Below are 15,055 nucleotides of genomic sequence, written 5' to 3'. Positions count from 1 at the left end.
GAAGACAACAGCGACATTAGTTCAAGTACTCAGTCTACGAATCAGATGTTGTTATCAACTTATCGAAGAGTTGATAACAACTCCAGAGATGCTCCCAAATCCTGATTAGAGATTTGCAAACCACATCAAATCACCAATCATGAGATTGGCATCAAAGCACCATGAAAATGGATTACCCAGCATGTAAATTAAATCAAACTAAAACCATCATTTACATAGTGGATGAAGGTTTTAATTTCATTCTATTTGAAAGCTGAGCAGTCACCCTTCTAAGTGATTTGATTTGGAGCAAAACGCATGCCAGCAATTTGATATGCTTTACAAATCTGAAATCAGAGATTTGAGAGCATCGCTGCACAACTCTCTCCAATTCAGACACTGAGCACTTACACTAAAGTGACACGAAAGCATCATGCAACAGGGTTCTAATTTTAAAACTGAGTTACTGAATATTACCACTCACCGGACTGTTAGGTATGAAAGTAACTTCAGGTGTCTCAGTTACATCTATAATGCTGTCGTTTGTGGCATTTCGTAGATGCTCCCCACATCTATGGGAGCTCGCATAGCCTCCGCTCTTACTCCTACTAGTCCTGAGCAAGCCCTGCGTTTCCTCCTTATCTTGAGCTATAAATCAGAATGCTCGAAGCATTGAACGTTTGGCTGGGTGTGAAGAGGCAACTTAACAAATATCGCAGTTGGCAGCAAATAATTTGTTTCTAAAACCTAATCCTGCCTACATAAGGGGTTCTTCTGCATTATCCTACTATAACTTCACGTTTTTCTAGCTACTAATTTAGGGTTATAAAGGGCTTGAAGATCTGCCTACCATTGAAATTCCACATTTAACCATAATTAATATTGCTCAATTTGCCTAAAATTTTATTGCTGGTTATGTGAGTGAGTACCTTCGTGTTACTATCAGATGTATTGTCTGGAGGATGCGGTCTCTTTGTTGGATTCTGTGACTGAAAATATAAACAATGCGTATGTTACGTATATCGACACCATGTGACAACATAACTGAATTTATGCACATGTATAGCATATTTATATTTGTGGGCACAATCTAACTAAATTCAAATTGGCAAAAGAGTCCAAACAAAGGCCTTGTTGCCAGGGCTCCAAAATAAGCATTCATTTTATTTTGCTTTTAATGATTGTTTTTGCATATTTTAAGTGTGAAATATTAAATGTAAAATAAAATATTACGTCCGAGTTTAACCAAAGGTGTGAACTGCGATATAATACCCTCTGGCGCATGTGTGAGGCCTCGGGATGAGAAATTCTTAAGAAAAATGAGACAGATTGCCGTAAACTTCACTCGCTGTTGGGTCAAGGATATGGTATCTGAGCATTCCAATCAAGTCCTTGTTTTTTTGCAATTCTACCAAATTTCTATGAAAATGTAGATGAATTAAAATAAGAGAAAGTGTTTATGAACTTTGATGTACCGTGAGACCGAAAGCAAAGTATCGAATACAGCTTAGACATGTCCAACCCTCACAGTAGTGTAGACTTAGATTTACTGCGTTCTCTGATTACAGGCTTACAAGAATATAAATGAGCACGCGTGCTTTTGTTAAAAGATATCTATTTCAGAAATAAGACAAAGTAAAATCCATAAAAGTAATAAATATTATTTATCATATCTATGTAAAATCCAAACTATACTATCTGTGCATTTGCAAAGACATGGAAGGATAGCCCTGTCTAAATATATTTGACATACAATGACCGAGTTTTGCTGTCCAAAATATATCCCTAATAATAGGCTGAGTAAAATATTCTTGGTGTACCGGTAACTTACCCTCCGCTGTCCTTTGTACTTTTCCTTCTGGGTTTGATGTCTTTCAAGGCCGTGCATGCAGCCATACTCTTTTTCTTCGCCATACATACATAAATAGCCTTGGCTGTCATGAATGACCTTCTTACCTCTCTAAATATCTTCACCTTGCTAAATTAGAGCAGATAAAATTTTAAAATTAAGAAACATGGTACAGAATTTTTAGATTCATTGGCTGAAGACGTTGTAGGTTTTTAGCCTTACTTGATTGCTAACACTCAATTGAGAACTAACTGCTGCATGTATATGATGCTTTATACATTTATTGCTTGGTTGATTGTAGTTATTAATATACAATGATTTTTAATGTCATTTCAATTGCATGCCAATGCTTGTACATTGAAGTCCATGTATATCTTCGAATCAAGGCTGCACTATAAGCTTGATTGTAATCCACTGCATGTCTGTATATACATGAATGTCCACTTCGTTAAATTAAGGGTTGAGTGTCCATAGAGAGTAATCCTTTATTGCTGAGAGGTAGATGGTGTGTATCCAGTGTGAGTTGCTAGTGAACTGATGAAAATTGTGTCAACTCTGCTTCAAGTAGGGCCTGTGTCGTCAAAAAAACAAACCAAAAAGGGCCTCATAAAACTGCAGCATAAAAACATATAGGCTACTATTGACATGTACTTCTATTGCACAACAACTAAGCGTAGCCTTACATTTTACAATCAAGGTTACACTTCACAATCAAGGTTATACTAAAATATCCGAGGTATAAAATGTTCATTTTCAACACAAGATCACAAATTAGGCAGTGGAGAAAAAATACTTTAAGGATATGAGATTACCTTCAAAACGTCTTTCATGTTTGTTGAATATGCCGTCCTTATGGTATGTGTAAAACTTGTTGCCATATTCGATTTCATGGGCTTTGATGGCATGCTCAGCCTTGTCTAACGATGAGGCAAGAACAAGTGGCATAATGATTAAAGGCACTGCAATTAAAAAATATATTTGGTAGGCCCTCAGGCTCTTCGTAGAAGTTGACTGTCGTCAGCAATCATGTCATTCAGCTATCGAGGCTTTGATAACCTACCGACACGATTGCCGACTACAGGCACAGGAGACCTGTATGTAGGCCTATATAGAAGATGAAATGACGAATACAAGAAGTCAGTTATGAATACATGATGACCCACTGAGGTCTTCTTTTAGGGTTGAAGCAATATGAATATGTAGTGCATTTCAATTAATTTTTTAAGACAAATTGCAAGCAGTAACCGACTCTGACTACTGAGGACTACTGATCACAGGCAGACTGTCTAGTCAAAAAATATAACTGCCCTGCATTGCAGGAGACTACAAAAATTAGCTTTACCTTGCCTCCTCTCTTACACTTCTTGTAAACCAAACAGATGAGATACAGCCTAGGCCTGGCAGTGCTACTTACAACGCACCATTGTAGTAACAAGTTCAAATAAAATCTGAGATACACAATTAAATGGTTGTTTCTTAGGTAGCTACATACTGTCGTTGTTTCAAAAGGTGCTACAGTTAAGACTTAGGAGTAATACAAAGTTAGTTGTTAAAAAAGTGTGTGCTTGCAGCAAATACCGTAAAGATAAGAAACTGTTGTCTTCTGTTGTCTTCATTTTTACAATCAATCAGATCAGATTGTTCTCACTGAGAGCCTCTAAAGACGTGAAAACACAGTTTCAAGAACCTTTTAGTTTCTTGCCTAACGAGATACTAATATTAATATTTACAGTAAAATTAAATAGAATCATTTTAGGCTCTCAGAAGGGTAACAAAGCAGACAATCGTTTTAATGTGCATTTTATTTGTTCAGAACATAATCGTAACTTTTCAATATTTCATGTAATACCACTTTACAAAAGTGTATTCATATTAAAAAATACGAAACTATTTTTCAAATATATACAAATACAGAAAAATTAATGGTGTATTTTTGAGAAGATTTTTTGTTTCGTGAGCAAGTTACCATTTATTCCAAACAAGAGAGAACTACAATAAACAGCTATGTAACTACTTTATGTTATTTAGCTGAAAGAGCTCATATTTGAAATTAAAATATTGCTTGAAAAAAATGGTTACATGATATTTTGTTAAACAAAAAGATAACTACGCGATTTCTCAACAACTAAACGTTTGCAGTGGCTCAAAACGACTAACTGTGGCTCAGTACGACCAACTTTAAAGCTTTGGTATTTTCGGATTAAGCTCCACCCCTACAAAACGACCCAGAAACTGACCAGGTTTTGAGCCACTGCCATTACCCCTGACAATCAGAAGATCTGCAAAGCTACGTATTGCTATAATTTAATCGCTATAACTGGACACATGGACTAACGGACCAACAAACAAAGGACAAACATGGCGGGTTACAGTATATATGTATATACGATGTTGCTGACAACTTAATCAGAAAAGTTAGCATAGGCAGATACAAGGCTTCTGACCAATACGAAAACAAAAATGTTAAAAAAAATTCATTTCATAGTGGATTCGATCGGTCTAAAGAATGGGAAAAGGCTCAAGTTCTATTCCATATAATATATTAGTAAGTGAACGGTTTAGCTGTTAAACCTATTTCAGATGACATGAAAACTGGTTTCAGATATTCAAACTTCTTGGCATGCCATTTATGGGGATTTTGGATTTTAACAAGCCGAAATAAATAGTTAGAAGTTGGCTTGTTGGTCTACGGGTATGATTCTCGCTTTGGGTGCAAGAGGTCCCGCGTTCAAAACCCGGACAAACCCAATGATTGCATTTTGTTATCGACTTATAATTTCTATGAGTTTGATGAAAATATGATCAAAAAGTGTTATCAAGGGCAGACACGCGTATTTCATCGATCATGAAAACTAAAAAGCACTGATGGAATAAGACCACTTCAGGGTAAGTCAAATAGCCAAAATAACGGTATGTGCTCAGAGTCTGTTAAATACAATAATTAGTAAGTAAACGATATAGCTATTGAACCTATTTCGAAAGACATGAAAACTGGTTTCAGATATTCAAACCTCTTGGCATGCCATTTATGGGGGTTTTGCATTTTAACAAGGCAACATAAAAAGTTGGAAGTTAGCTTGTTGGTCTAGGGGTATGATTCTCGCTTAGGGTGTGATAGGTCTTGGGTTCAAATCCCGGACAAGCCCAATGATTGCATTTTGATGTAGTGAAAATGATCACAATCATTCATCACAATGGTCAGTTGAACGATCGTAGTCCAATAGTTTAGATCGCTGTCCTTCAGACCTGGGGGTCTAAAACCAGACCATCTGCAAAGCTACCTAATGCTATAATTTAATCGCTATAACTGGACACATGGACCAGCAAACAAAGGACAAACATTGCGAGTTATAGTTTATATTTATATATGACTAGCTGCATTACCCGTGTTCGGGAACAGATTTACGTAAAGCAATAGTTTTATTGAGAGTTGTCTTTTATACCGTAAAACAACTCCAAATATGCAATCTACTGAAATTTTTGTGCTGATCTGACTGCATACACATATGCAGTTGTAGATGTCAATAATTTTGGAGAGCCCATTGGAGATATGCAATGTGTTTTACAGCTAGTATACAATGCATCAGTCTCGAACTACTCAAATCGTCATTGTCCTAATTTTGTACACAGAACTGATAATGAAATCGACATTGCTAGGCAAACTGACGCCGTTCAAACTGGCAGTATAGAAAAGTTTTACATATACTAAAAAATTCTAGAAAATATTTTGCTGTTGCACTGCTTTGCTATCGCCAGCTTTTATTGAATTGAGACTTCTGCATGCTTGAAACACTAATCATGACTCACCAGTTCTTCCTCTATAGCCTGTGTTTTGACATGGCATATACAAACTGTGCAGCAGTAATGCGGTTGTTGATAAAATTTATTATTAATAAAATCTACTATATAAACTACATATATGGCCTCTTGCCTTTTCAACGTAAGGCATTACATCTGGAGCATTTTTGGACATTCGTCCCATAAAAAAAATTCAACCCTATACTGTGTTGCATGACTGTAGTCTAGCGTGAAGTTTTCTGTCCATACACGGCGCCTGGTAGCAGCTGCTGTAGTTAGTGCATCTCGCTGTTGTCGCCGTTTCATCCGCTCCGAAAATTCAGCTCGGTGAGCAGCTGTTGTAGCTAGTGCATCATGTTCTTGTCGCCGCTGCATCCGCTCGGAGGTTTCTGCACGTCTGGCCGATGTAGCGGCTGCTCTGAGCCGTTTGAGTTACTGCTGGGGTCGGTCTAGTAGTCTCTGCACTTCTAGCGGCTGCAGCATCTATTCCGGCCTGCTCTCGATGTACCCATGTTTGTTCGGCGGTTTCTGCTCTTCTAGCAGCTGCAGCAGCAGTTCCGTTGTGGGCGTAGCTGCGTTTGCTCTGCAGTTTCTGCTCGTCTTGCTGCTGCTTCGCAAATTCGATCTCTCTCTATGGGGATCAATCTGTTTTTGCGTTTGGGCAATAGGCTTTTTGGAAGGCATCGTACTGCTTCAAGCATTTCTAACATTGAATGAGATGGTGTGCTTTTTGTAATATACGCTGCTCGCTTTCTTCTCACCGCTGCCTATCGCCAGGCTCGGAGTGCCCGTGCGAGTTCTGTAGTTTCTGTAGTTCTCGTAGCTGAAAAAAAGTAAAAGTAACTCAGCTGCGGAAGGAAATGAACATGTTTATTATCACAAACAGTGGCAAATCCAACATTTTCAACCCTTACACTGAAGTAGACTCCCTCATGCGTTTTCTATGGTCGACCGCCATAGACACATTTTTGCGACTTTCACAGCAATTGCTAGTAACTGAATTTTATTATTCGTTGATAATATAACCAACGATTTTTAAAACTTGTATGAAGTGACAGTGTTGTCTAAAGATTTCTCTATAAAATTAGCCTAAAATTTAGTTTTAAATCTTCGTTCGAGAATTTCTAACTTAAAAACGAAGATTTTTTGTGCGAGTTCATTAAATGCGTCCGAGTTAAAAAACAAATAACTACATATGTTGATGACACATGACAGATAAATAAAATGCACAAAATATAGATACAACGATTTTTTGTATAGCAGTGCTTGTTAACATGTTGCCAAAATGAAATATATAACCAAAACAAACAGTATAGATGGAGTTTGAAATTGAAAAAATATCGTATACATATTAAGCAATATCGCAAAATGGCTGGCAGTAGGCCGATAGCTAAATTTGTACACGGACGCAAGTGAAAGGTTTATGTAGTGGAAGTGTGGCAATTCATAGGCAATACCACATTGATTAAGAAATACCTACCTTTTTATATAGAAATGTAGTAGGTGAGAACTGCGTTTTCCCGTGACCGCAAGAAATCAACGTTCGTGTGACCTTCTCGGTACACGTTGGCAGTAAATATTAATCGCATGTAAATTACTATTCATTAATTTATTTTATTTAATGATTAGTACATTTGTATAGCTGTTTAGGCTGCCGAACTCAGAACGGTGCTTTTTCACGTGGCCGCAATTTAGCTGTTCCGAACGCACCAATGTCGTTGGGCGCCGTAAAGAGGCACGCGCTAACCGGAGGTGACGTATTTTGTGTAAAACCGATGAATAGGTAGGTTATGTATAGATGCGTGTATTAACCGTCGATTCCCGTTAACGCGCCCTAGATACCTAGTAGCGGGTAATAGTCCTAAAAGTATGGTACTCTATAAGGCGGACAATCAATCACACACACACGCTCGCATGCACACACACACAACCATTGCCGTTTATATAGTAGATGTTGCTGACAACATAATCCAAAAAGTTAGCATAGGCAGATACAAGGCGTCAGACCAACATGAAATCAAAAATGTTTAAAAAAACTCATTTCATAGTGAAACCGATTGGTCTAAAACATGGGAAAGGGCTCAAGCTATATTCCATATAATATACTAGTAAATGAACGATATAGCTATTAAACCTACTTCAGATGACATGAAAACTGGTTTCAGATACTCAAACATCTTGGCATTCGATATATGGCGGGTTTGGATTTAAACATGGCGAACTAAAAAGTTGGGAGTTGGCTTGTTGGTCTGGAGTATGATTCTCGCTTAGGGTGCGAGAGGTCGTGGGTCCAAATCCCGGACAAGCCCAATGATTGCGTTTTGTTATCGACTTATAGTTTCTATGAGTCTGATGAAAATATGATCAAAAGAAGGTATCAGAGGCAGAAATGAGTATTTCATCGATCACTAAAGCTAAAAAGCGTTGATGGAATAAAACCACTTCAGGGTAAAGTCAAAATATTAATAGCCAAAATAAAGGTATGGGCTCAGGGTCTGTTAAATACAATAATTAGTAAGTAAACGATATTGCTGTTAAACAAGGGCTCCGTGACATAAAAACTAGTTTCTGACTTTAACCCAAAAACTGTCGATCAGGGCATGCTCAAAGGGAGGAATATCAGTATGGGCGGCAATCTAACATTTTGAAATGCCATCAATGAAAGTAGAACTCGTAAATTAAAAACAACTTTCGATAATGGAAATATTTTGAGTAGAATAACCCTGCATTAAAAAATGTTTGCATAACCGAAAAATGTTTTTGGCGAATCGAAAATTTAGAAGAACCTGACAAGGAGGCTTGTTGGTCTAGGGGTATGACTCCCGCTTTGGGTGCGGGAGGTCCCGGGTTCAAATCCCGGACAAGCCCAATGGTTGAGTTTTATTTTTTACTAGACTAATGCCTGGCATTGCACGATAATACGTGCTCAATAATATTTTCAAGTGTTTTAAATGTCATTAACCCTAAAGACTTAGCCCCAAGAATGTATTTTAATTGATGTAGTGAATATGATCACAATCATTCACCACTATGGTCAGCTGAACGATCGTAGTCCAATAGTTTAGATCGCTGTCCTTCAGACCTGGAGTTCTAAAATCAGACCATCTGCAAATTTACCTAATGCTATAACTTAATCGTTTGAATTGGAAACATGAGCCGATGGACCAACAAACAAAGACAAACATTGCGAGTTCCAGTTTATATTCGTATATAATGTTGCTGACAACATAATCCAACAAGTTAGCATAAGCAGATACAAGGCGTGCGACCAACATGAAATCGAAAATGTTTTTAAAAAAAACAATTTCATAGTGAAATCGATTTGTCTAAAACATGGGAAAGGGCTCAAGCTATATTCCATATAATATACTAGTAAAGGAACGATATAGCTATTAAACCTATTTCAGATGACATGAAAATTTGTTTCATATACTCAAACATCTTGGCATTCCATATATGGCGGGTTTGGATTTAAACATGGCGAACTAAAAAGTTGGGAGTTGGCTTGTTGGTCTGGAGTATGATTCTCGCATAGGGTGCGAGAGGTCGTGGGTCCAAATCTCGGACAAGCCCAATGATTGCGTTTTGTTATCGACTTATAGTTTCTATGAGTTTATGAAAATATGATCATAAAAGTGTTATCAGAGGCAGACACGCGTATTCCATCGATCATGAAAACTAAAAAGCACTGATGGAATGAAACCACTTCAGGGTAAAGTCAAATAGCCAAAATAAAGGTATGGGCTCAGGGTCTGTTAAATACAATAATTAGTAAGTAAACGATATTGCTGTTAAACCAGTGCTCCGTGACATAAAAACTAGTTTCTGACTTTAACCCAAAAACTGTCGAACAGGGCATGCTCAAAGGAAGGAATATCAGTATAAGCGGCAACCTAACATTTTGAAATGCCATCAATGAAAGTAGAATTCGTAAATTAGAAACAACTTTTGATAATGGAAAGTTTTTGAGTGGAATAACCGTGAATTAAAAAATGTTTGCATAACTGAAAAATGTTTTTGGCGATCCGAAAATTTAGAAGAACCTAACAAGGAGGCTTGTTGGTCTAGGGGTATGATTCTCGCATAGGGTGCGAGAGGTCGTGGGTCCAAATCTCGGACAAGCCCAATGATTGCGTTTTGTTATCGACTTATAGTTTCCATGAGTTTATGAAAATATGATCAAAAAGTGTTATCAGAGGCAGACACGTGCATTCCATCGATCATGAAAACTAAAAAGCACTGATGGAACAAAACCACTTCAGGGTAAAGTCAAATAGCCAAAATAAAGGTATGTGCTCAGGGTCTGTTAAATACAATAATTAGTAAGTAAACGATATTGCTGTTAAGCCAGTGCTCCGTGACATAAAAACTAGTTTCTGACTTTAACCGAAAAACTGTCGAACAGGGCATGCTCAAAAGGAGGAATATCAGTATGAGCGGCAACCTAACATTTTGAAATGCTAACACTGAAAGTAGAATTCGTAAATTAGAAACAATTTTCGATAATGGAAAATTTTTGAGTGGAATAACCCTGCATTAAAAAATGTTTGCATAACCGAAAAATGTTTTTGGCGAATCGAAAATTTAGAAGAACCTAACAAGGAGGCTTGTTGGTCTAGGGGTATGATTCTCGCTTTGGGTGCGAGAGGTCCCGGGTTCAAATCCCGGACAAGCCCAATGGTTGAGTTTTGTTTTCTACTGGACTAATGCCTGGCATTGCACGGGTAATAAAATAATTACCAAATTAATTTGAGTAAGTCACCTATTATGTTAGTATTCTAAATCATTACTAAAACGATAGCCGTATTTGGGGCTAGCTTTATATTTGTTAAGTGTAGCGATAATGTATGCTCAATAATATTATCAAGCGCTTCAAGCGTGTGTAACCCTAAAGACTTAGCTACAAAAATGTACTTTAATTGATGTAATGAGTATGATCACAGTCATTCACCACTATCGTCAGTTGGACGATCGTAGTCCAAAAGTTTAGATCGCTGTCATTCTGACCTGGAGGTCTGAAATCAGACCATCTGCAAATCTACGTAATGCTATAATTTAATCGCTTGAATTGGAAACATGAGCCGACGGACCAACAAACAAAGGAAAAACATTGCGAGTTATAGTTTATATTTATATATGATGTTGCTGTCAACATAATCCAACAAGTTAGCATAGGCAGATACAAGGCGTGCGACCAACATGAAATCGAAAATGTTTTAAAAAAAAACCATTTCATAGTGAAATCGATTGGTCTAAAGCATGGGAAAGGGCTCATGCTATATTCTATATAATATACTAGTAAATGAACGATATAGCCATTAAACCTATTTCAGATGACATGAAAACGGGTTTCAGATGTTCAAACTTTTTGGAATGCCATTTATGGGGATTTAAACGTTAACAAGGCGAAATAAATAGTAGGAAATCGGCTTGTTAGTCTAGGGGAATGATTCTCGCTTAGGGTGCGAGAGGTCCCGGGTTCAAATCCCGGACAAGCCCAGCGATTGCATTTTGTTATCGCCCTACATTTGCGATGAGTTTATGAACATATGATCAGAAAGTGTTATCAGAGGCAGACACGCGCATTCCATCGATCATGAAAACTAAAAAGCACTGATGGAACAAAACCACTTCAGAGTAAAGTCAAATAGCCAAAATAAAGGTATGTGCTCAGGGTCTGTTAAATACAATAATTAGTAAGTAAACGATATTGCTGTTAAGCCAGTGCTCCGTGACATAAAAACTAGTTTCTGACTTTAACCGAAAAACTGTCGAACAGGGCATGCTCAAAAGGAGGAATATCAGTATGAGCGGCAACCTAACATTTTGAAATGCTAACACTGAAAGTAGAATTCGTAAATTAGAAACAATTTTCGATAATGGAAAATTTTTGAGTGGAATAACCCTGCATTAAAAAATGTTTGCATAACCGAAAAATGTTTTTGGCGAATCGAAAATTTAGAAGAACCTAACAAGGAGGCTTGTTGGTCTAGGGGTATGATTCTCGCTTTGGGTGCGAGAGGTCCCAGGTTCAAATCCCGGACAAGCCCAATGATTGCGTTTTGTTATCGACATATATTTTCTATGAGTTTGATGAAAATATGAACAAAAACTGTTCTCAGAGGCAGATACGAATATTTCATCGATCATGAAAACTAAAAAGCGTTGATGGAATAAAACCAATGCAGGGTAAAGTCAAATAGCCAAACTAACGGTATGGGCTCAGGGTCTGTTAAATACAATAATTAGTGAGTAAGCGATATTGCTGTTAAACAAGTGCTCCGTGACATAAAAACTAGTTTCTGACTTTGATCCAAAAACTGTCGAACAGGGCATGCTCAAAGGGAGGAATATCAGTATGGGCGGCAATCTAACATTTTGAAATGCCATCAATGAAAGTAGAATTCGTAAATTAAAAACAACTTTCGATAATGGAAAATTTTTGAGTAGAATAACCCTGCATTAAAAAATGTTTGCATAACCGAAAAATGTTTTTGGCGAATCGAAAATTTAGAAAAACCTGACAAGGAGGCTTGTTGGTCTAGGGGTATGATTCTCGCTTTGGGTGCGAGAGGTTCCGGGTTCAAATCCCGGACAAGCCCAATGGTTGGGTTTTATTTTCTACTAGACTAATGCCTGGCATTGCACGATAATACATGCTCAATAATATTCTCAAGTGTTTCAAATGTCATTAACCCTAAAGACTTAGCCCCAAGAATGTACTTTAATTGATGTAATGAATATGATCACAATCATTTACCACTATGGTCAGTTGAATGATCGTAGTCCAATAGTTTAGATCGCTGTCCTTCAGACCTGAAGGTCTTAAATCAGACCATCTGCAAATCTACGTAATGCTATAATTTATTCGCTTGAATTGGAAACATGAGCCGACAGACCAACAAACAAAGGACAAACATTGCGAGTTATAGTTTATATTTATATATGAAGTTGCTGACAACGTAATCTAACAAGTTAGCATAGGCAGATACAAGGCGTGCGACCAACATGACATCGAAAATGTTTTTAAAAAAAAACCATTTCATAGTGAAATCGATTGGTCTAAAACATGGGAAAGGGCTCATGCTATATTCCATATAATATACTAGTAAATGAACGATATAGCTATTAAACCTATTTCAGATGACATGAAAACTGGCTTCAGATATTCAAACTTTTTGGCATGCCATTTATGGGGATGTAGATGTTAACAAGGCGAAATATATAGTTGGAAGTTGGCTTGATGGCCTAGGGGTATGATTCTCGCTTAGGGTGTGAGAGGTCCCCGGTTCAATTCTCGGACAAACCCAACGATTGCATTTTGTTATCGACCTACATTTTGGATGAGTTTATGAACATATGATCAAAAAGTGCTATCAGAGGCAGACTTGCGTATTCCATCAATCATGAAAACTAAAAAGCACTGATGGAACAAAACCACTTCAGGGTAAAGTCAAATAGCCAAATTAATGGTATGTGCTCAGGGTTTATTAAATACAATAATTAGTAACTAAACGATATTGCTGTTAAACCAGTGCTCCGTGACATGAAAACTAGTTTCTGACTTTAACCGAAAAACTGTCGAACAGGGCATGCTCAAAAGGAGGAATATCAGTATGAGCGGCAACCTAACATTTTGAAATGCTAACACTGAAAGTAGAATTCGTAAATTAGAAACAATTTTCGATAATGGAAAATTTTTAAGTGGAATAACCCTGCATTAAAAAATGTTTGCATAACCGAAAAAAATTTTTGGCGAATCGAAAATTTAGAAGAACCTGACAAGGAGGCTTGTTGGTCTAGGGGTATGATTCTCGCTTTGGGTGCGAGAGGTCCCGGGTTCAAATCCCGGACAAGCGTAATGATTGCGTTTTGTTATCGACATATATTTTCTATGAGTTTGATGAAAATATGAACAAAAACTGTTCTCAGAGGCAGATACGAGTATTTCATCGATCATGAAAACTAAAAAGCGTTGATGGAATAAAACCAATGCAGGGTAAAGTCAAATAGCCAATCTAACGGTATGGGCTCAGGGTCTGTTAAATACAATAATTAGTAAGTAAGCGATATTGCTGTTAAACAAGTGCTCCGTGACATAAAAACTAGTTTCTGACTTTAACCGAAAAACTGTCGAACAGGGCATGCTCAAAAGGAGGAATATCAGTATGAGCGGCAACCTAACATTTTGAAATGCTAACACTGTAAGTAGAATTCGTAAATTAGAAACAATTTTCGATAATGGAAAATTTTTGAGTGGAATAACCCTGCATTAAAAAATGTTTGCATAACCGAAAAACTTTTTGGCGAATGGAAAATTTAGAAGAACCTGACAAGGAGGCTTGTTGGTCTAAGGGTATGATTCTCGCTTTGGGTGCGAGAGGTCCCGGGTTCAAATCCCGGACAAGCGTAATGATTGCGTTTTGTTATCGACATATATTTTCTATGAGTTTGATGAAAATATGAACAAAAACTGTTATCAGAGGCAGATACGAGTATTCCATCGATCATGAAAACTGAAAAGCGTTGATGGAATAACACCAATTCAGGGTAAAGTCAAATAGCCAACATAATTGTTTGTGCTCAGGGTCTGTTAATCACTATCAATAGTAAGTGAACAATATTGCTGTTAAACAAGGGCTCCGTGACACCAAAACTAGTTTCTGACTTTAACCGAAAAACTGTCGAACAGGGCATGCTCAAAGGGAGGAATATCAGTATGGGCGGCAATCTAACATTTTGAAATGCTAACACTGAAAGTAGAATTCGTAAATTAGAAACAATTTTCGATAATGGAAAATTTTTGAGTTGATTAACCCTGCATTAAAAAATGTTTGCATAACCGAAAAATCCTTTTGGCGAATCGAAAATTTAGAAGAACCTGACAAGGAGGCTTGTTTGTCTAGGGGTATGATTCTCGCTTTGGGTGCGAGAGGTCCCGGGTCCAAATCCCGGAAAAGCCCAATGATTGCGTTTTGTTATCGACATATATTTTCTATGAGTTTGATGATAATATGAACAAAAACTGTTATCAGAGGCAGATTTGAGTATTCCATCAATCATGAAAACTAAGAAGCGTTGATGGAATAAAACCAATTCAGGGTAAAGTCAAATAGCCAACATAATTGTACGTGCTCAGGGTCTGTTAATCACTATCAATAGTAAGTGAACAATATTGCTGTTAAACAAGGGCTCCGTGACACCAAAACTAGTTTCTGACTTTAACCGAAAAACTGTCGAACAGGGCATGCTCAAAGGGAGGAATATCAGTATGGGCGGCAATCTAACATTTTGAAATGCTAACACTGAAAATAGAACTCGTAAATTAGAAACAACTTTCGATAATGGAAAATTTTTGAGTTGATTAACCCTGCATTAAAAAATGTTTGCATAACCGAAAAATCCTTTTGGCGAATCGAAAATTTAGAA

General features: G+C 37.3%; 7 non-coding genes across 7 annotated transcripts; all 7 read left to right on the top strand.

Annotated features, from left to right (window-relative positions):
* The first annotated feature begins 8,422 nt into the window (after window positions 1-8,422).
* Trnap-ugg (transfer RNA proline (anticodon UGG)) lies at window positions 8,423-8,494 on the top strand. Its single transcript has one exon. It is a non-coding gene; the product is annotated as a tRNA-Pro (tRNA).
* A 1,736-nt stretch (window positions 8,495-10,230) lies between these two features.
* Window positions 10,231-10,302, top strand: Trnap-ugg (transfer RNA proline (anticodon UGG)). The gene has a single exon. It is a non-coding gene; the product is annotated as a tRNA-Pro (tRNA).
* Window positions 10,303-11,053: 751 nt separating this feature from the next.
* Trnap-agg (transfer RNA proline (anticodon AGG)) lies at window positions 11,054-11,125 on the top strand. Its single transcript has one exon. It is a non-coding gene; the product is annotated as a tRNA-Pro (tRNA).
* Window positions 11,126-11,604: 479 nt separating this feature from the next.
* Trnap-ugg (transfer RNA proline (anticodon UGG)) lies at window positions 11,605-11,676 on the top strand. Its single transcript has one exon. It is a non-coding gene; the product is annotated as a tRNA-Pro (tRNA).
* A 480-nt stretch (window positions 11,677-12,156) lies between these two features.
* Trnap-ugg (transfer RNA proline (anticodon UGG)) lies at window positions 12,157-12,228 on the top strand. The gene has a single exon. It is a non-coding gene; the product is annotated as a tRNA-Pro (tRNA).
* Window positions 12,229-13,414: 1,186 nt separating this feature from the next.
* Trnap-ugg (transfer RNA proline (anticodon UGG)) lies at window positions 13,415-13,486 on the top strand. The gene has a single exon. It is a non-coding gene; the product is annotated as a tRNA-Pro (tRNA).
* A 479-nt stretch (window positions 13,487-13,965) lies between these two features.
* On the top strand, window positions 13,966-14,037 carry Trnap-ugg (transfer RNA proline (anticodon UGG)). Its single transcript has one exon. It is a non-coding gene; the product is annotated as a tRNA-Pro (tRNA).
* The last annotated feature ends 1,018 nt before the right edge of the window (window positions 14,038-15,055 follow it).

The sequence above is a fragment of the Watersipora subatra genome, chromosome 1, assembly GCF_963576615.1.
Source record: "Watersipora subatra chromosome 1, tzWatSuba1.1, whole genome shotgun sequence".
Classification (NCBI taxonomy): Eukaryota; Metazoa; Bryozoa; class Gymnolaemata; order Cheilostomatida; family Watersiporidae; genus Watersipora; species Watersipora subatra.
Note: the sequence above shows the minus strand (reverse complement) of the source record. Positions and strands in the feature narration are given on the sequence as shown.